This window comes from Rhinoderma darwinii, chromosome 7 (assembly GCF_050947455.1).
Source record: "Rhinoderma darwinii isolate aRhiDar2 chromosome 7, aRhiDar2.hap1, whole genome shotgun sequence".
In the NCBI taxonomy this organism is placed as follows: Eukaryota; Metazoa; Chordata; class Amphibia; order Anura; family Rhinodermatidae; genus Rhinoderma; species Rhinoderma darwinii.
The window spans coordinates 86,872,212-86,892,330 of record NC_134693.1 but is presented as its reverse complement, the minus strand read 5'-3'; the positions used below and the strand labels follow the sequence as shown (position 1 = coordinate 86,892,330).

The 20,119-nt window shown below is 45.2% G+C and overlaps 1 long non-coding RNA gene across 1 annotated transcript in view; it reads right to left on the bottom strand.

Moving 5' to 3' along the window:
- The window catches only part of LOC142657255 (uncharacterized), a 35,242-nt gene extending 15,879 nt beyond the window's left edge, over positions 1-19,363 (bottom strand). The window contains exon 1 of the long non-coding RNA XR_012849857.1: positions 19,277-19,363. This is a non-coding gene — a long non-coding RNA (uncharacterized LOC142657255). The remainder of the gene's footprint in view (positions 1-19,276) is intronic.
- Between the last annotated feature and the right edge of the window lie 756 nt (positions 19,364-20,119).

Here is a 20,119-nt window from a genome sequence, read left to right as displayed (position 1 = left end):
AGCCCTCCCATGGGCCCAAACGGCAGTTTATCACCACAAATGGGTTATTGCTGGACTCAGGACAAATTGGGCAACAAAATGGGGCAATTTGTTTCCTGTGAAAATAAGAAATTTTGATCAAAAATTACATGTTATTGAAAAAAAAAAATCATGTTTTTAATTTCATTGCCCAATTCAAATACGCACTGAGAAAAAACTGTTGGGTCAAAATGGTAACAACAACCATAAATAAATTCCTTGAGGGGGGAAGTTTCCAAAATGGGGTAACACCTCTTCAAACCTGGCATGCTGCCTAAAATACATTCTAATAAAAAAAAAAGAGGCCTCAAAATGCACTAGGTGCTTCTGAGACTTGTATTTTAGTCCACGAGCACACTAGAGCCACACGTGGGACATTGCTAAAAACCGCAGAATCTGGACAATACATATTTAGTATTGTTTCTCTAGTATAATTTCACCTCCATTTTGCTTTCATTCCTGTGAAATGCCTAAAGGGTTAAAAAAGTTTCTAAATGCTATTTTGAATAATTTGAGGGGTCTAGTTTTTAAAATGGGGTGTTTTATGGGGGTTTCTAATATATAGGCCCCACTTCAGAACTGAACAGATACCTTTGAAATTTTCTTAAAAATATGAGAAATTACTGTTTATGTTCTAAGCCTTGTAACGTCCAAGAAAAATAAAAGAATGTTCAAAAAACAATGCCAATCTAAACTTGACATATGGGAAATGTGAACTAGTACCATTTTTGGTGGTATAACCATCTATTTTACAAGCAGATGCATTTAAATTCAGAAAAATGCTATTTTTTCAAAATTCTCTCTAAATTTTGCAATTTTTCACAAATAAACACTGAATATATCTACCAAATTTTACCACTAACCTAAAGCCCAATGTCTCACGAGAAAACAATCTCAGAATAGCTTGGATAGGTTTAAAGAGGCTCTGTCACCAGATTTTGCAACCCCTATCTCCTATTGCAGCAGATCGGCGCTGCGATGTAGATAAGAGTAACGTTTTTTTTTTTCAAAAACGAGCATTTTTGGCCAAGTTATGGCCATTTTTATATTTATGCAAATGAGGCTTTCTTAAGTACAACTGGGCGTGTTTAAAGTTATGTACAAGTGGGCGTGTATTGTGTATGCACATTTGGGCGTTTTTACTTCTTTTACTATCTGGGCGTTGTGAATAGAAGTGTATGATGCTGACGAATCAGCATCATCCACTTCTCTTTGCTAACACCCAGCTTCTGGCAGTGCACAGACACACAGCGTGTTCTTGAGAGATCATGCTGTGACGTCACTTCCTGTCCCAGGTCCTGCATCGTGTCGGACGAGCGAGGAAACATCGATGCTGCTGCAGAATGAACTGTAGCCTCTGTCGCCTGGTGCCGATGTGTCCTCGCTCGTCCGACACGATCTCTCGAGAACACGCTGTGTGTCTGTGCACTGCCAGAAGCTGGGTGTTAGCGAAGAGAAGTGGATGATGCTGATTCGTCAGCATCATACACTTCTATTCACAACGCCCAGCTAGTAAAAGAAGTAAAAACGCCCAAATGTACATACACAATACACGCCCACTTGTACATAACTTTAAACACGCCCAGTTATACTTAAGAAAGCCTAATTTGCATAAATATAAAAATGGTCATGACTTGGCCAAAAATGCTCGTTTTTGAAAAAAAAACACGTTATTCTTATCTACATTGCAGCGCCGATCTGCTGCAATAGGAGATAGGGGTTGCAAAATCTGGTGACAGAGCCTCTTTAAGCATTCCGAAGTTATTACCACATAAAGTGAACAATGTCAGATTTGAAAAATGGGCTCTGAGCCTTGAGGCCCAAACTAGGCTGCGTCCTTAAGGGGTTAAGGATGCTGGCCATGTCTTCTCTGCAGGCACAGCACACTTCTGCCTTTTGCTGATTTGTGTTCAGAGGAAGGTCATAGGGGAGGACCTACATCAGGAGGATGCCTTCCAGCGAGGAAAAGAAGACTCTGTGGGCTAAGTTACAGGGGAAAAAAATGCATGTACAAAATGGTGTTAACCCCTTAGTGACCACCAATCCGCCTTTTCACAGCGGTCACTAAGGGGCTTTAGGATAAGTCGGCGCCTTTTCACGGCAGCGCTTTAACATAATGTAGAGCCGAAATAAATAACTGAAGCTCCGTTCTCCCAACTACCGGAGGTAGATGAGGGCTCGGAGCAACAACTAGGGACCATAACGAGTGGTCTCTGTTCACCGTGATTAGTTAAATCACTGCGATCACTGCAAGTTGCCTGTTCGTTACCCTTTCTCTCTCCTCTCATGGAATAATTCCTTAGAGAGATAGAAAGGGTAATTAGTATTAAAAATGCTCCTCAGATGAAAATTACACTCCCACATCAGGACCCCCCACAAGGTAGTGCACGCATTCGCAAATGGTAAGTTGTACTCAAGCTGCCTATGGCAGCAGTTGGCACAGCAACCATCAGGGACAATTGTGACTGGTCCCTGATCAGGTGTTCTCTGTGATAAAACCTATCACAGACCATTATTTTCATAACACAGCAGGACTTGGGCTTTGTTTCTCTCTCCTCTCATTGTACTTGTTCTGTGAGAGGAGAGAGGGATCAGTCTTCGTCCTGTGCTGTCAAAAAAAAGTGAAAAAATACCTCATCACCCACTTTCTAATATATATACATACATATATACATACATACATACATACATACAGATAGATAGATAGATAGATAGATAGATAGATAGATAGATAGATAGATAGATAGATAGATAGATAGATAGATAGATAGATAGATAGATAGATAGATAGATAGAGCGTTCGTGTTTAGGGCTGTAATAGCTGTAAGGCTAGATTTGGGCTTTATTTGATTTCATTTTATTTTACATCTGTTATAAAAAAAGAAAAAATTTAAAAAGAAAATGTAGTGTTATTTTTAGGTTTACTTTAGGGTTCAATTGGGACTTATATATATATATATATATATATACACACACACACACACAAATCTATAAATATGTCTCAGAGACTGTACAGCGTGGAGCAAGTCTACGCCTTGCTATGTTCTGACAGTTCTGAAAGTGACACCGCTTGAGAATTTTTTTTCAGATTCCAATTCTACCGTCGAACCCCATAGCCCTATGGTGGTAGATACAGCTTTCGCTCTCGAGGTGTGAAGTGCAGGGCCGAGTGTTGCAATCCCTCCCGTGATGTGGGATTCTGCACTAACATTTTCACCCCTAGTGCTCCAATTTGAAATGACTCCAGGAATTAATGATGATGTCTAAAATTTTACCCTCTATGATTTTTGTTATTTATTTGTATGTGATATGGTCCTAGAATGGATTGTCCAGGATACTGATCTTTATGCTAGCCAGTTTGCTCTACGAAACCCACAGGTATTCCAGAAATAAAATGTTAAAAAAAAATGTAGGCATTACCCTCAATATGGGTTTGGTTAAAAAAAAACATCTGTACGGTTCTAGGGAACTTCTAGTGCTGTCTACGCTACCTGTATTTGTAGCAGTGATGTCGAGAAACTGCTATCAGGCCCTAATGCGGTTCATGCATTTTACCAATAATTCCCAAGTCCCCTCAAGAAGTGACCCAGCCTATGATTAAGGCCATTAATTACCCTTCTAAATGATTTATTTCTAAATTTGTACACCCCTGAGCAAAATCTGTCTGTATATGAATCGCTCATGAGCTTCCAAGGCCATCCTTTTCCTCAGTTCATCCTCTCCAAACTAAGCAGATATGAGGTGAAATTATACAAAGTGTGCGAGAGCGCTACACCTGCGGTTTTAAAATATATTAAGGTAGGGACCGCTAAATTCATACCCCAGGCTGCCCAGAAACTATTGGAATCTCTGGCAAAATACTGTGGAACATAATGGAGCCATTTCTGCACAAAGGGTACCATGTCTATACAGACAACTTTTATACAGGTGTTGCCCTTTATAAAGCCCTACATGCTGCAAATACAGGGGCCTACGGGACGATCCGTAAAAACAGGGTGGGATTCCCACAACAGTTGGTGTCCAGGCGTTTGGGAAAAGGAACATCCATGGCACCTGCAAGTGAGGAATTACTTGCAGTGAAGTGGACCGACAGGAAGAATGTCTACATGCTATCCACTTTACATGCGGACACCACTGTGACAATTAGAGATAGGGGGGCTACCACTGCAAAGCAGAAACCGGTCTATGTAACAGACTACAGCAAATTTATGGGGGGTGCAGACCTTTCTGACGAGGTGCTAAAACCTTACCTGGTGAAGCGTTTGGGTTTTTGCTGGACGTAGTACACCGGACAATACTTTTAGGGTATGTTCACACGCACTGTTTTCAGACGTAATTCGGGCGTTTTACGCCTCAAATTACGCCTGAAAAAACGACTCTAATTTGCCTACAAACATCTGCCCATTGCTTTCAATAGGTTTTACGATGTTCTATTCCCACGAGGTGTAATTTTACGCGTCACTGTCAAAAGACGGTGCGTAAAAAGACGCCCGTGAAAGAGAAGTGCCTGTCACTTCTTGGGACGTTTTTGGAGCCGTTTTTCATTGACTCCATTGAAAAAGAGCTCCAATAACGTCCGTAAAATATGCAGCGAAAAACACGAGTAGTTACAAAAACGTCTGAAAATAAGGAGCTGTTTTCGCCTGAAAACAGCTCTGGAATTTCGGACGTATTTTGCTAAGCCGTGTGAACACACCTTTAGAAATACTGACATTATTTTAAGGACTGGTGATCCTTTACTGCTCCGATAGATGGTTTTGGGCACTGCCCCTTTATATATTCTTTAGGTGAATGGTTGCTTTGTGCACATTGCGGTTCCTACCTTGCCGGGCAGGGGCCTGTTATGGAGTACAGCGTCGCTTGACGCGTTCGTCCCTTATATAGGGATTGATGGGGCTAAAGAGACGTCATATGACCAGTCACTATGAAAAATAACCTGTTATTATAGCCCGACAGATATTTTTCATTTTGTGAACAAACTTGAGTTTGCCACATAGTTGGATACACTTTCCGAAATTTGTATATATTGCCATGCACTCCAGTACAGATTATTTTTTCCACTATAATTTGTTACATATCAGGCCAGAATGCTGTTCACAATGGCATGAGGATGATACAAATGTGGGACAACTGCTTTGTTAGCAAGACAGTCATATGACTGCCCCCCCCCCCCCCAAGGACAGAAAAATGCATTTCTAGGCCTCCCTTTTCTACCATTTCATTTGAAGAAAACAATATATACCAATAATATCTAGGATAATTCCCATTATTTCCTCATTTTTGCGTTGTGTAGCTCTACACCCTTAGATAAATACAGTAAGGGGTCCAGTTTTATAAATGGGGTAATTTATGGGGGATTTCTATCATTATGGCAGCTTGAAAGCCTCTCCACATGCCTCTCCAAATGTGCCTAGAACATTTTCATGCAAATTTGGGTCCTGAAAGCCACCGGGTGTTCCCTTCCTTTTGGGCCCTGCCGTGTGTCCAGGCAACACATTAGGTCCACAATAAAGGCATTTTTGAACACAGGAGAAAAACAGGGTGATAGATTTTGGGGTTTCTTCATTCTCACTTTACAAAGAAATCAGCCATTAAAATGACCTATTTGCGAAAAAAAAAATATTTTGCACCTGATTTGCTTTAATTCTTACAAAAAAGAAATGTGGGGTCAAAATACTTATAAAACACTTTAATAAATACCTTAAGGGGTGTAGTTTTAAAAATGGGGTCATTTATGGGGGTTTCCATCATTGTGACACCTATGAGCCTCTGAAACCCTGGTTTGGTGCAGGAAAACAAAATGGACTTCAAAATGTATAAAATTATTATAACATTTGTTAGTCTGCTAAATTGCTCAAACATGTGTTGTTTTATTTCAAAAGTGCTACTAAAATAAAGATGGAAATATATATTTAATGAAAAAAAAAAGTGTACAGTATGTATAAATGTGACATATTGCAGTTCAAAATGAAGAAAACGTTATTTTCAAAATGTCATTAATTTTTTAATTTTTTTTTAAAGTATGTATTTTTATTTTCCAACAATTACAGACAAATAAACAAATATTCAACAGCATGTCCCATGGCAATAACATCTCTGAACACTGATATCAAAATGTTGCAGAAAATATATCCTACAAGTCATATAAATTATTACAAAGGATCCTCGTTAGAGCAGTACGAGAGATTTTACCCCAAAAACAAAGAAAAAAACAAAAGAGTATCAATGTTCATAGGACATGTAACACATAAAGGAAACCATAAAGAAAGGGGAAGGGAAGGATAGAAGAGGGAAGGGGGGAGAGAGGATGGACACGTGTATCCCCCAGCAGTACCACAATTCCACACTGGTGTTTAAGGAATCATAGCATGATTGGTGTCACACCAGACAACTGATGCTCCAGGTAAACTCCATCTGGTTGCAAAACATGCAACCAGCTTTTGTTTAATGTGAAGTGGTAAAAGAGGTATAAAATTCTCCCACAGCTTAGAAAATCCCTCAGTTTTTGCTCTTTCCGAAGAGAGGTTTCCACCCAATCCATTCGGAAAAGGTAAGATAGTTTTTCCAGGAAAATACGATGTGTGTGTGTAGGGGGGGGGGGGGGGTGGGGTGGTGTTAGTTATCCAAACCTGTATTATCGCCTTCCTAGCAGCCGCAGAGACATAGTACAACAGTTTTTTGTGATGGTTCGGGATATAGAGCATGGAAGGTGGCAGGATCCCAAAGAAACCCCACGATTGGGTTGAGGGGCATTGTATGAACAGGGTATTGGACACAAAACATTGAATCTTACGTCAAAACTCAACAATAGTTGGGCAGAACCAGAGGCAATGTAATAAGTCTGCATGCGGTGCTCCACACTTTAAAAACGAATGGTCAGAGGAGTTACCAATGAGAAAGCCCCTGTAAGGGGACACATAAACCCTATGAGCTATTTTAAAAGACATCTGCCAGTACATGGCTGATGGGATGTATTTGGCGGCCGTGGTTACAGATGACAGGATATCATCATGAGTGATGTGTTCTAAGTGGTCAACCCAGTAAGATACACCCGATCGTGATTTAGCGTAGTCCAGTGGCTGTCTTAAAACATTATAGTATGTAGTGATTAGTTTCTTTCGGTGTTGGTGAGATGGAGTTAAGTGACAGAAGAAGTCATCCCAGTCTTGGTCTTGTAACTGTCTAATGACCTTGTGAGCATAGCTACAGGCCTGCATGTAGTAAAAGGGGTGTTGGCCCAAAAAATCTAATTGTATACGTAGTTCATTAAATGAATAGGGACGGCGAGTGAGCATGTTAATTATCTGACTAATACATGTCAACCTCCTCCGAGCCCATCCATGAAAGACCAAATGGGGATTGGCGTTTTGGAAGTCAGAGTTATGGGTCCAGGGAAGGAGTAGGGAGAATCTAGGGTTTAATCCTAAATGTTGTCTGACCTTAGTCCATGTCTTCCAGGCAGACATGATTAGGGGATTAGCCCGTTGATCAGGCGTTAGAGCCGAGTAGGGAGTGTGTAGCAGGCATGTTAATGAAATGGGTCTGGAAAACTGTAGATCTAATGTCGAATCGGTAAAGCAGGAGCTGCCGGTTATCCAATCTCCAATCACTCGCAGTGAGCTGCCATGTTGTATAAATGAATCTATGGAAAGTTAATCCCACCATGTTCACGGCGTTGTTGCAGTATACATAGACTCACTCTTGGTCTCCTCTGGTTCCAAAAGAACCCTCGGAAAAAAAGCATTCAGCCGCCTAACGTCCACTGGTCTCAAGTATATAGGCAAAGACTGTAGTAAGTATAACAATTTAGGGAAGACAACCATTTTCAATGGATTGGCCCTACCCAAAAACGATAAAGTAAAGTGCCTCCAAGCCACAAGTTGGGATTCCAAACATGCTACATAGGAATTAAGGTTTTGTTGATACAAACGCGATGGTTGTCTCGTGATGCGCACCCCCAAATAGGGAATGTAGTCAGAGTTCCATTTAAATGCATGTTTCGAAGACCAGAGTGGCCCGGAGGGACCCTTGAGAATTACGGCTTCTGATTTTTGTATATTAATTTTAAAACCTGACAAGGCGCCATAAAACGAGATATCCTGGAGGATTGGTTGTAGCGTAGAGGCAGGGTTGGATATGAACAGCAAAATATAATCTGCAAATGTCGATAATTTAATGTGAGAGCCTCCAATTTGTATACCCTGAAAACATACTAGGGACTGAAGGTGACGGAGAAGGGGATCTAGGGACAGGTTAAAAAGTAATGGTGAGAGAGGGCACCCCTGACGCGTGCCCCTGAAAATAGGGATAGGAGGCGAGTTAAGCCCATTAATGGTAAGGGAGGTGACAGAGCAGGCCTGTGAGAGAAATGTTAGAAAACGATCCCCGAAGTCCTGGGACTGTAACACCTCTGTGAGAAATGGCCATGAGACAGAATCAAACGCCTTTTCCGCATCAAGTCCCAACAACATGGTCACTGGGGAGAAGGGGTCTAGGGCAGACACCATGGCTGCTACAGCCTGGTGAATACCTTTAGTGGAATGTCTATTCCTCAAGAAACCTAACTGAGTTGAGGCAATGATTGGGCCTAGCATGGTTTGGAGACGGTCAGCCAAGATCTTTGTTAGGAGCTTATAGTCCTGGTTTAAAAGGGAGATCGGGCGGTAAGAGGAAAGGAGAGTTAGGTCCCTATCAGATTTGGGAAGCAATATGGTCCTGGACTCATGAAAGTCAGGCACGTCGATCTCCCCACTAAAGATGGCTTGTAAGGTCCTCGTTAATGTCGGTACAATATCAGGCAATAGTTTGTAATATTCCGCCGATAGACCGTCAGGACCCGGCGCTTTATTATTGGGTAAGTTAGAAATTGCTAAAGCAACCTCCGCAATATCAGTATTTAACACCGTTCTATTCTCTTCAGTCAGTTTGGGCAGATGAAGCTTGGATAAAAATGATTTCGTTTATTCCTGATCATATGTCGTCGTTCAATAGAAATCCGTAAAATAATTCACGAACTCCCGTCGGATAAGATAAGAGTCCAGAATTTCAGAGCGAGACACCGGATCCACTAATCTCACAATGTTGTGATTCGAGCGCTTAGGCCTGTGAATCTTTGCCAGCAGAGAGCCGATACGATTGCCCCATCTAAAATATCTGTTGTTGGTCATATCCACATCCCATCTAGCCTGACCCTGTAGGGAAGTCTACAATAGAGACTTAGTTGCTAGATATGCTGTTTTAGCATCAGGGGTACAGGTATCCACCAGTAATTTATGAGCCTTGATAAGGTCTGTATTCAAGGAGTGAAATTTCTTACGATATTCCCGTCGTTTAAAATTAACATAATAAATAATGTGTCCACTCATAACCGCCTTAGATGCGGACCAAAAAAGAGCCGTATCATCTAGGTGGGCAATATTGTCATCTACATAATGAGACCAGTGGACAGTCTCATTACGACTAAAGGACGTTAGAGTGCCCGTGGTAAATTCCATGCATACTGGAGCGTGGTCTGATATACATATGGGCGTCAGGTCTACTGAAGTGAGTGATGAAAAAAGGGAATCCGGCACAAGAAAATAATCAATGCGAGAGTGAGTGTTGTGAACATGCGAAAAATATGTGTATTCTCGAAAGGAGGTGTGGGTTACACGCCAGGGATCACACAAGGATAGGTGTTCCATGAGTGTAAGGAGTACCGAGGCCCCCGCGCGGTCCTGTGTGGTCGGCTTGGACCAGTCAATGTCTGAGTTAAAGGTGAGGTTAAAGTCGACTCCCAAAATCAAAGTGTATGTTTGTCTCTGTAATAGGAAAGTGAAAAGAGAGGAGTAAAAGTCAGCGTTCGGGTATACGGGTGCGTATATGTTAACCAGGCTATATCTGTGCGTGTTGATAGTAGCGTCAATGTAGAGGAAATGTCCCCCCGGGTCTGAGTACGTATCATGAACAGTCAGGTCCAAAGATTTATGAAAGAGAGTCGCCACCCCCCTAGATTTGTAAGAGGCCGCGTAACAGTCACCCAACCACGGGGCCTTCAGTGAACCCCCAGCGCCCTCTCGCCAGTGTGTCTCCTGTAAAAAAATGACATGAGGTCTCAGTCGCTTTAAGTGAGTTACGACCTTTTTACGCTTGACCAGTGTTTAAGCCGGCAACATTCCAGCTGACCATTCGTAGTGTGGAAGGTGTGACGACAGGTGTGTCTATAGTGCTATAGAGGGTACTCATCCTATCCCAGTAGGGGCGATCTTAGAGTGGAGATGCGAAGTGGTACAAAGTCGGAGTCCACTGTCCCAGCAAGCAGTAGATCCCACGGTGTAGTGACCTAGGAGGATAACACGTGTCCGGGGAAGACGGGGGTGGGAAAAAACCTGAGTTAAGAAAAAAACATAGGCAAATAAGGTGAACAATATGTGCACCACATAACAAAAATAAGCAATGCAAGGCATAATAAAAAAAAACAATAGCAGCAGTACAGTGCAAATACGCAACATGCGGAAAGGCACTGAAAAATATGAAGAGTCCCCAAATTATCACAGGATGATGACAGGTCAGTCAGGGACATCTCTGAGGAAGTGACGTCGAGCTGCTCCAGGATCTTCGTAGATGTTGGCTCGGCCATTTTCAGTCACCTTGAGCTTAGCCGGATACAGAAGTTGGAAACGTATTCCCTTCTCGTGTAGATGACGGCATATTGGCGTGAACGCCTTTCTTTTCAAGGAGACTGCTGAGGAGAAGTCCTGGAAAATGAGGAGTTTAGATCGCCTGACCTGCAAGTTCCTGGCCTGTCTATAAGCCCTTAAGACACGTTCCTTGATCGCTCAGTTCAGATATTTCGCTATCACTGGGCGAGTTCTGCTCTCTCTCTCTCCCCGCGGGGGGCCAATTCTGTGAGCACGCTCAATGCTGAACGGGTCCGGTGTAATAATCCAGTTGGAGGGCAGATGGGAGGTCTGCCGTGAGAAGCTGCATGAGATCAATCGCCCACAACACTTTCGGGAATTCCCACAAAGCAGAGATTGTTCCGCCTGTCCCGGTTCTCCAGCTTGTCTCTCGGAATGATTTCTGCATTTTGATGCTGAGCCACCGAGTTCTGCAGATCAGACACTGTAGTTTCGCATGCCAGCACGCGGTTTTCCAGGTCCGCTATTTTTTGTGCGTTTGCAGTAATCTGCGCCAGTGCCGAGTTGATGGAGGTATGATTCAGATCCAGTCTCCTGTCAAATAAAGGCATCATTAAGCGAGACACCTCTTCCGCCACTGCAGTGGCATGATGATGATCCATAAGCGGAGAGGACATAGGACTGTCAGCCGGCGATAGGTTCGGTGGAGTAATGTCACCGGAGTGTAGAAGTGCGGGTGAATGAGGACAAGACAGCGATGCAGACGGAGTCTGAGGAGGTCTAGGCCCGTTTATCTTTACCGGTTTTTCCCTTCGGCATTGTTTCTGGTTTAGAGTTGGTCCCTTGAGATTGCCTAGTAAGACGTGGAGGCTGAGCGTGTCTATGAAGAAATTTGTCCATTATCAAGACAGGGAGAGAGATGAAAGGGCTGGATTAGGGCTGGCGGGTCGTCTCCTACATTGCAGGGTTACGGCAACAGCATGGTATCAGAATGTGCAATGTATAGAACAAAAAAAGTGGTGCAACAGATAGGACTAGGACGACCACTAGATGGCAGCAACGTCACACGCATTCAGCTATTACTGAGGCCAGATGATAGTGAAGTGTAAGCAGTCAGGCCAGTACAACAGGCAATGTAGTTATCCAGATGGTATTTACGCCAAAGTACAAGCGTACAGCCCAGGGTGGAAACAAGCAGAGTTCAAAATGGGCACGCAACAGATCCCTATGTGGCCCTCGTATTCAGCAGAAAACTATGCTCAGTCCTTGAAAGGGGAGACACTGTACTCACTCAGTACCAGGCGATATCTCCAGTCCAGGTGCTTTAATGTGAAGACACTCAAAATGGCCGCCAACCTGCTGATGGTGGAGAAGGGGCGAGGCCACACAGATCCACCTCGTTGTAGCGTCGGGTATAGGTTCTCCAGCTCCCTCCCGCGACCCCTATGAGTGGGGATGATGTGCTCCTCACAGTCCCCTCCGTGAGGCAACTGGGGGTGTCAGATGCTGCGGAGAGGCCCTCCAACCACCTCAGGACCAGCAGCAGAGGCCAGCCAGCCCCGGATGATAGGCCTCAATATGGCCGACGACTCCACGTGGCGGGCAAGGGTGACGCCCGCAACGCGATGCCCGCGGTATGTACCGGCAGGAGAGCGTACCCGGGGAGCGGTACAGGGGCTCCGAGACCCCACTCGAGGGTGCAGCAGCAGGGTGGGTGCAGCCTCCCGGCCGACCTTACTCGCGGCAGCACAGCAGGCCCCATGATGGCCGACAGTCTCTGGGGCGGCGTGTCTCCCTGGTGACACTAAGGACTCCCGGAGCAGAAAAGGAGCGACTCCGACGGTGCAGAGGAGGATGTCCTGTCACCCACCTCGAGAAGGAGGACAGCGGACCCCCGATGGCGGCAATGACAGCTGGATTTCCTGCACGATGCCCGGAGCCGAGGTAAGATGCGGCCACTCAGGATGCCCCGCCTCCGGAAGTCCTCAAGGCATGCTTGATAAATCATTTAATTTTTGTATTTTTTAATTAATTTACGCAAATCGTATCAGTCTACTTTTACCACCTAAATAAAAGAACATGTGATGAAAAAACTATGTCAGAATTACTTGGATATGCACATCTCTCGCGGGGTTATTCTCTGACAAAAGTTTCACATGCCAGATTTCCAGAATCTGGCTTGGTCATAAAGGCACTTTCAGGCCTGGTCACTAAGGGGTCAAGTATAAAATGCCATAAAAACAAATGTTACATTTAACCCCTTTCCGACACTTGAGTCACAGCCGGGAAATGATTTGAAAATCCATAGCATACTAATTTTATTACAGATTTCACCCTTTCAACGTAGAAGGGGTGAAATCCGCATGTAACACACCAAAAGGCCATCTTCACATGGCAGATTTTTCATGTGGAAAAATCGGCTGTAGAATGGGCCAAGAATATGTGGCAGAAGTCAACGGCTGACCATCAGATTTCTGAAGAGATTTTGCATTAAAAACTGATGCATTTCTGCATGCAGGCGGTTTTCAATTCATGTTTCCCATTTAACACACTGGGGAGGCTTTCTACAATAGGAAATCACGCTGATTCGGATAAGGAAAATGCGTCGGAATCAGCGTGAATTTTCCACTGTGTGAACATGGTTTTGGGACACACACACACACACAGGGCCGGCCTTAGGGTAGATGGCGCCCCGTGCGAAATGATCTTTCGGCGCCCCACGCCATTATAAAAAATGCCCCATAAAAAAGCATAATTCCTCCCCACAGTATAATGCCCTATATAGTGCCCCCACACAGTGTAATGCCCCTTTAGTGCCCCACACACAGTATAATAATAATATTTAATAATGTAATATATTATAACGCCTTCAAGGACACAGTATTTTGTCCTCTAATTGTGCCCACACAGTGTTATGCCCCCTAAGTGCCACGCACATTATATTGCCCCCTGTAGTGCCCTTACACAGTATGATGTCCTCCACAGAGTATAATGCCCCCACAGCCCCCCTAGTAGAAAGTGCTCCCTGTAGACAGTGCCATAATCCCCCACCTCCTCCTTGTAGACAGTGCCATACAGCCCCCATCTGCCCCTTGTAGTGCCATACAGCCCCCCATCTGCCCCTTGTAGTGTCATACAGCCCCACCTCTCTCTTGTACACAGTGCCCCCCACCGCCCCCTTGTAGACAGTGTCATACAGCACCCACCTCCCCATTGTAGAAAGTGACATACAGCCCCCACCTCCCCCTTGTAGAAAGTGCCATACTGCCCCCCACCTCCACCTGACAGGATCCTTGCGTAGGCCAGCTTGATCCAGAGATGTCATCACGCCGACTGCGCAGGGATCCTGTCCCTGCGCCTCATAGGCTGCAGGCGCCTCTGTAGCCTGCTACAGAGTTTCCCAACCTTTTCGGACTTGAGCCACCCCTGGAAAAAAATAATTCCTCAGGGCCCCCCTACCAAAAATTGTTTAGAGAAAGACAGAAAATAGCTTAAAATAAGCACTACATTCTTAGGGTATGTTCACACAGCGTTTTTTGTAAGGCAGAAAAAAATCTGTTTTTGAATTGACAGCGTTATTTGATGGGGTTTTTTTAGCGGTTTTTTTAAGCCGTTGAAGCGAATGCAAAAGACGCAGCAAAAAAATCTCCAAACGAGCACCACAGCTATTTTCTTCCTACTATTAATTTCAATTGGAGGTCAGAGGTGGAAACCACTTGAAGACCATCAGCCCCCCACTCACAGTAAAATGACCATCAGTCCCCCCATTCACAGTAAGGCTGGGTTCACACACACTATTTACGGACGTAATTCGGGCGTTTTAGCCCCGAATTACGTCCAAAAATGCGGCTCTAAAGCGTCGGCAAACATCTGCCCATTCATTTGAATGGGTCTTACGATATTCTGTGCCGACTGTCATTTATTTTACGCGCCGCTGTCAAAAGACGGCGTGTAAAAGAGACGCACCCGCGTCAAAGAAAAGCCTGTCACTTCTTGAGACGTAATTGGAGCCGTTTTCCCTTGACTCCATGGAAAAACAGCTCCAATTACGTCCGTAATGGACGCAGCGAAAAAGCGCCTGCACATGCCATTACGTCTGAAATTCCGGAGCCGTTTTCTCCTGAAAACAGCTCTGTAATTTCAGCCGTAACGGAGGCTGCCGTGTGAACATACCCTAAAATGACCATTAGCCCGTCCACTCACAGTAAAATGACCATTAGCCCCCCACTCACAGTAAAATGACCATCAGCCCGCCACTCACAGATGCCCCCTGTAGATAGTACCACACAGCCCCCTGTAGATAGTGTCAGACAGCCCCCTTGTAGGTCGTGCCACACAGCCGCCTTGCTGCACAGCCCCCTTGTAGGTCGTGCCACACAGCCCCCTTGTAGGTCGTGCCACACAGCCCCCTTGCTGCACAGCCCCCTTGTAGGTCGTGCCACACAGCCCTCTTGTAGGTCGTGCCACACAGCCCCCTGTAGGTCGTGCCACACAGCCCCCTGTAGGTCATGCCACACAGGCCCCTATTGGTCGTGCAACACAGCCCCTTTGTAGGTAGTAGGGATGTCACGATACCTGAATTTGGACTTCGATACCGATACTTCGTGTAGTATTGCAATTTCGATACCAAAACGATACTTTGCCAACAGTAATTAAAAAAAAGTTCTTCCATTTTCTGATGTGAGGCACGTGGTGTGATGATGAATTTAACCTCCATGTGCCTCAAATTAATAGTAATTAACCCCATCATGTTTCTCAGTCATAATGGGTTAATGTGTGAGGTACATGATGGGGTTAATTACTATTAATTTGAGGCACATGAAGGTTAAATTCATCACACCTCGGGCCTCACATTAATAAGTGAAAAGTTTTTTTTTTATTCTTTTTTTACAGCGTACACATCATAAATGACGCAAAAAAATTGTTGTGCAGGTTATTACGGCCGCGCCAATACCGAATGTGTGTATATTTTATGTATTGAGACTTATTTTAAGGTTTATTGTAAAAAAAAGGTGTATGTGTATTTTTGAAAATTTAACATTACTTTATGTTTTTACTTTATTTTTAAACTTTAATATACTGGCATATATCAGATATATGCCAGTACATTAGCCTGTGTATGTATAGTACACAGGCAGTTGTTAGGACATACCTAAGAATGCCCTAACAACAGGAAATATGGTAAGACGGCCCTGGGGTCCTTCAATGGACCCTGGGCTGTCTGCCCATATATGGTATGGCCCTCAATCGCGTCACAGGAATTCCCTGTGACGCGATCCAAGGGTAATCCCACCTCGTCACTTTCCCCTGTATGCTGCAGTCAGCTTTGATCGCAGCATTCAGGAGAATAGCGGCGGAGATGAGCGGTTTCTGTGATCTCCGCCGTTATAGAGCGGGGCTGCGGCTGTGTAATACAGTCATTGCCCCGCTCCTGACAGAAGTGCGTTCGCGGTCAGCATGAGGTAATGCGGCCGGCGCTGCACTAATGAGACAGACACCGAAGACAGAACACTGGGGTGTTTTGCAGTATGTCCGCCATGTTCTGTTTTCAGTGCCTCCGCTCATTAGTGCAGCGCTGGCCGCATCGCATCATCCTCGCGGCACGCTTTTGTCAGGACTCAGGAGCGGGGCAATGGCTGTATTACACAGCCGCAGCCCCGCTCTCATTCATCATGTATTACTATACTTACCGATGTGGCTCGAACCATTTGGGGATGCACAGTATCGAAGTTTCGATGCATTGTGCATCCCTAATAAGTAGTGCCACAAATCCCCCCCTTGCCGCACAGCCCCCTTGTAGGTAGTGCCACACAGATCCCTTGTAGTGCCACACACACCCTTGTAGGTAGTGCCACACAGATCCCTTGTAGTGCCACACACACCCTTGTAGGTAGTGCCACGCAGCCCCCGTGTAGGTAGCACTCCCTTCCTGTAGATAGCGCCACTGTAGCTCCCTGTGGCTGGGGATTCCGCTCCTTGACGGAGTGCTTGATGTCTCTCTACATATTTGAACAGTGACATCGGGCAAATAACTCCTGAAGCGGAATCCCTGTCCTCAGCATTGCAGACGCTGTGACCGGAGATTCCACTCCAGGAGAAGCCCCTGACGTCTCTGTCCATTTAGTCGGGGGTGCCATTTACAGGGGTTCTGCAAAAAAATCTCTTCCTCCTCCTCCTCACATCCACTTTGCGCTATGAGGAGGAGGAGGAGAGAAAGCACGTCCGTGGCAGTTGTCCAGAGGAGTGTCGCGGCACCCCTGGAGGGTTCTCATGGGAACCTCATGCTGGGAACCACCAGCCTAGTAGATCACAGAGCAGGGAGATACCTCCCTGCTCTGCTATAGTGTTCAATAGTATCTGCGTCCTTAGCAGGGCCGTATTTACAACTCACGCTGCCCTAGGCACTAAGCCTGAATATACCCCATTACAGGCCTATTTAGTTTAGCCAATTATCATGATTCGCCAGTTTCTGACCAATTATAATGATATTTGGTCAGTGTTAACAAAGGAGAAGATCAATTAAAAAAAGGTAATACACCCGGCCGTAGTCATAGCGATGCGTATTCTGTTCTGAGCGTAGCCCGGCCTCCAGGGATGACGATGCATCCCATGTGACAGCTGCAGCCAATCAAAGGCTGCAGCGGTCACATGGACTACAGCGTCATCGCAGGAGGCCGGGCTACGCTCAGAGAGAGAGGGACTACGGCCGGGAGTATTAGCTTTTTTTAAAATTTATTTCTGCAGTCTTTCCGCCAAAAAAACTGCACCAAAATTTGGTGCTGTTTTTCAGGTGAAATTCCCTGCGGTTCTCAGGACGTATACACTAAGTAGTTTTACGTATCCACCCTGTGTGTTCTTTAGGCTGTGTTCACACGGAGTTTTTTGCAGGAGGAAAATTCCTCCTGCAAAAACTGCTCCAGTAGGTTTTTGCACAGTGGTTTGACAAAAACTCGTCAAAACACTCGTCGAGGTTTTTTTTTCCTCTTTCTGACTCATTGAAATGGGGTTTTGGAGGAGGAAACCGCCTCAAGATGGATCATGTTGCTTCTTTTTACCACGACGAGTTTTTTTTACTCGTGGAAAAAAAACTCGTCTGCCTCCCATTGAAATCAATGGGATGCATTTTCGGGCGGTTTTTGAGGAGTTTTTTGGCGTGGTTTCTGCCCCAAAAAACTCGTCAAAAAACTCTGTGTGAACAGGGCCTTATAATCAAGTTGTTCTCCCCCACAAATATTATCTCTAATGGCTTATTCAGACGAATGGGATATACGTCCGTGCAACGCGCGTGATTTTCACGCGCGTCGCACGCTCCTATATTAGTGTATGGGGCCGTGCAGACATGTGCGTGATTTTTACGCAGCGTTGGTCCTCTGCGTAAAAGTCACGACATGTCCGTTCTTTGAGCGTTTTTCGCGCATCACGCACCCATTGAAGTCAATGGGTGCGTGAAAACCACGCATGCCACACGGAAGCACTTCCATGCGAACAGCGTGATTCGCGCAACAGCTGTGAAAAGGATGAATGAAAACAGAAAAGCACCACGTGCTACAAACATCCAAATGGAGTGTCATAATGATGGCGGCTGCGCGAAAATCACGCAGCTGCGCATCATACGGGGCTGACACACGCAGCTGTCAAATGCATTTTGCGCAGGCAAAACGCCGCGTTTTTTGCGTGCGCAAAAGGCACACGCTCGTTTGAATCCAGCCTAAGAGTAAGGCCACACAGAGCGGCCCTGACACGGTCGCAACGCAGCTAACAACTGCGCTGGCACTATGTAGGAGCGGCTGTCCAATACCTCGTTAAGGGGTATTCCGGTTACATTCGCATGCGCACTGCCGCTCCATTCATTCTCTATGGGAGCGCCGAAGATAGCCGAGTGCAGTGTTCTGCTTTTTCCGGCGCTCCCATAGAGAATGAATAGGAGGTAAGTTGTTGTAATTTGCAAAATCGTGCGTCCATAAACGGTGTATTAATTCATGGCCGCACGATTTTGCAGATAAAGGGACGGTTTACCAGCGTTAACGTGCGGTCATGAATTAATACACCCTTTATGGGCGCACGATTTTGCAAATTACAACAACTTACCTCCTATTCATTCTCTATGGGAGCGCCGGAAAAAGCAGAACACTGCACTCGGCTATCTTCGGCGCTCCCATAGAGAATGAATGGAGCGGCAGTGCGCACGCGAGTGTAACCGGAATACCCCTTAACGAGGTATTGGACAGCCGCTCCTACATAGTGCCAGCGCGGTTGTTGGCCGCGTTGCGACAGTGTGAGGGCCGCTCCGTGTGGCCGTACCCTAAAGAATCCTTTCTCCCCATACATAACGCTAAGTTCCCCTCCCCCATGATTCATAATAAGCTCCTACACCACAAAATAAACTATACAGAAGTCCCCCTCCCCACAAAATACATGTATAAAGAATCCCCCCACACTCCTATAGCACTTAGAGCAATGTCCCCTCCCCCACAAAATCGATCTGTAAAAAATACACACAAAGTACCTCTAACCTAGTCTCCCCTCCCCCACAAAATCGATCTTTTAAAAAAAAAAAACATCCTGTTACACATCACATAAAGCCCCCTCTCTCACACAGCACATAAATAAACATAATAAGCTAAAGCTGCTGCACTTACCTGACTCCGGAGCTCCGTGGAGGAGTCTTCACTGTGGCAGCAAGCACAGCAGGAAGGAGCTGCGTGAGGTGCTGAGTGTGTGTGAGTATAGGCTGTGCCGATTGGTGGAGCAGACAGAAGCACCTGCTGCTGCTCCTCCAATCAGCGCTCATTTCACGCAGCAGTGCAGAGGGAGGAACATTTCTCCTCTCTTCTGCTCGTACCCACTGGCGCCCCCCTTACAGCATGGCGGCCGGCGCCCTGTGCGACCACGCACGCACGCACGCACGCACACACACACACACACACACTTTCCTGCAGATTCAGGAAAGTGTGAAATCCTCTATGAACATCTATAGGATATAAATCTGCATAATGCTCCAATTTCTGTGTTTAAATCTCATCCACATGGCTGGTACTGTAGTTCAAGGAGGAATTTCCTAGAGTCTGCACAGAAAAGTCTGCAAAGTCTGCACAGAAAATCTGCAGCATTTCCATCCCGTGTGCAGGGGGACTTATAAAAATCTAATTGGTAGGCAACATTAAAGGGAATGTGTCGCTAGAATTATTTTATTTTTCAGTTAAACAATTATTATATAAGTGATTACACATTGTTTTACTTTTTCACAAGTCAGGAAATATTATAAATTAGATTCTAATTTATAACATTTCCATGTGCTGGCCACTAGAGGGAGCAGTTCCCAAAATTGCAGCATGGTCACTGTGGTAAAGCAACCTCATTGATTTATGCTGCAAATTTGGGGTGGACACACTCTCCTCTAGTGTCCTCACACAATCCCTCCTCCCTTCTTCTGGCTAGTGCCAGGAGAGGGAGGGGTTTGAATGTCTTCAAACCTCCTACAA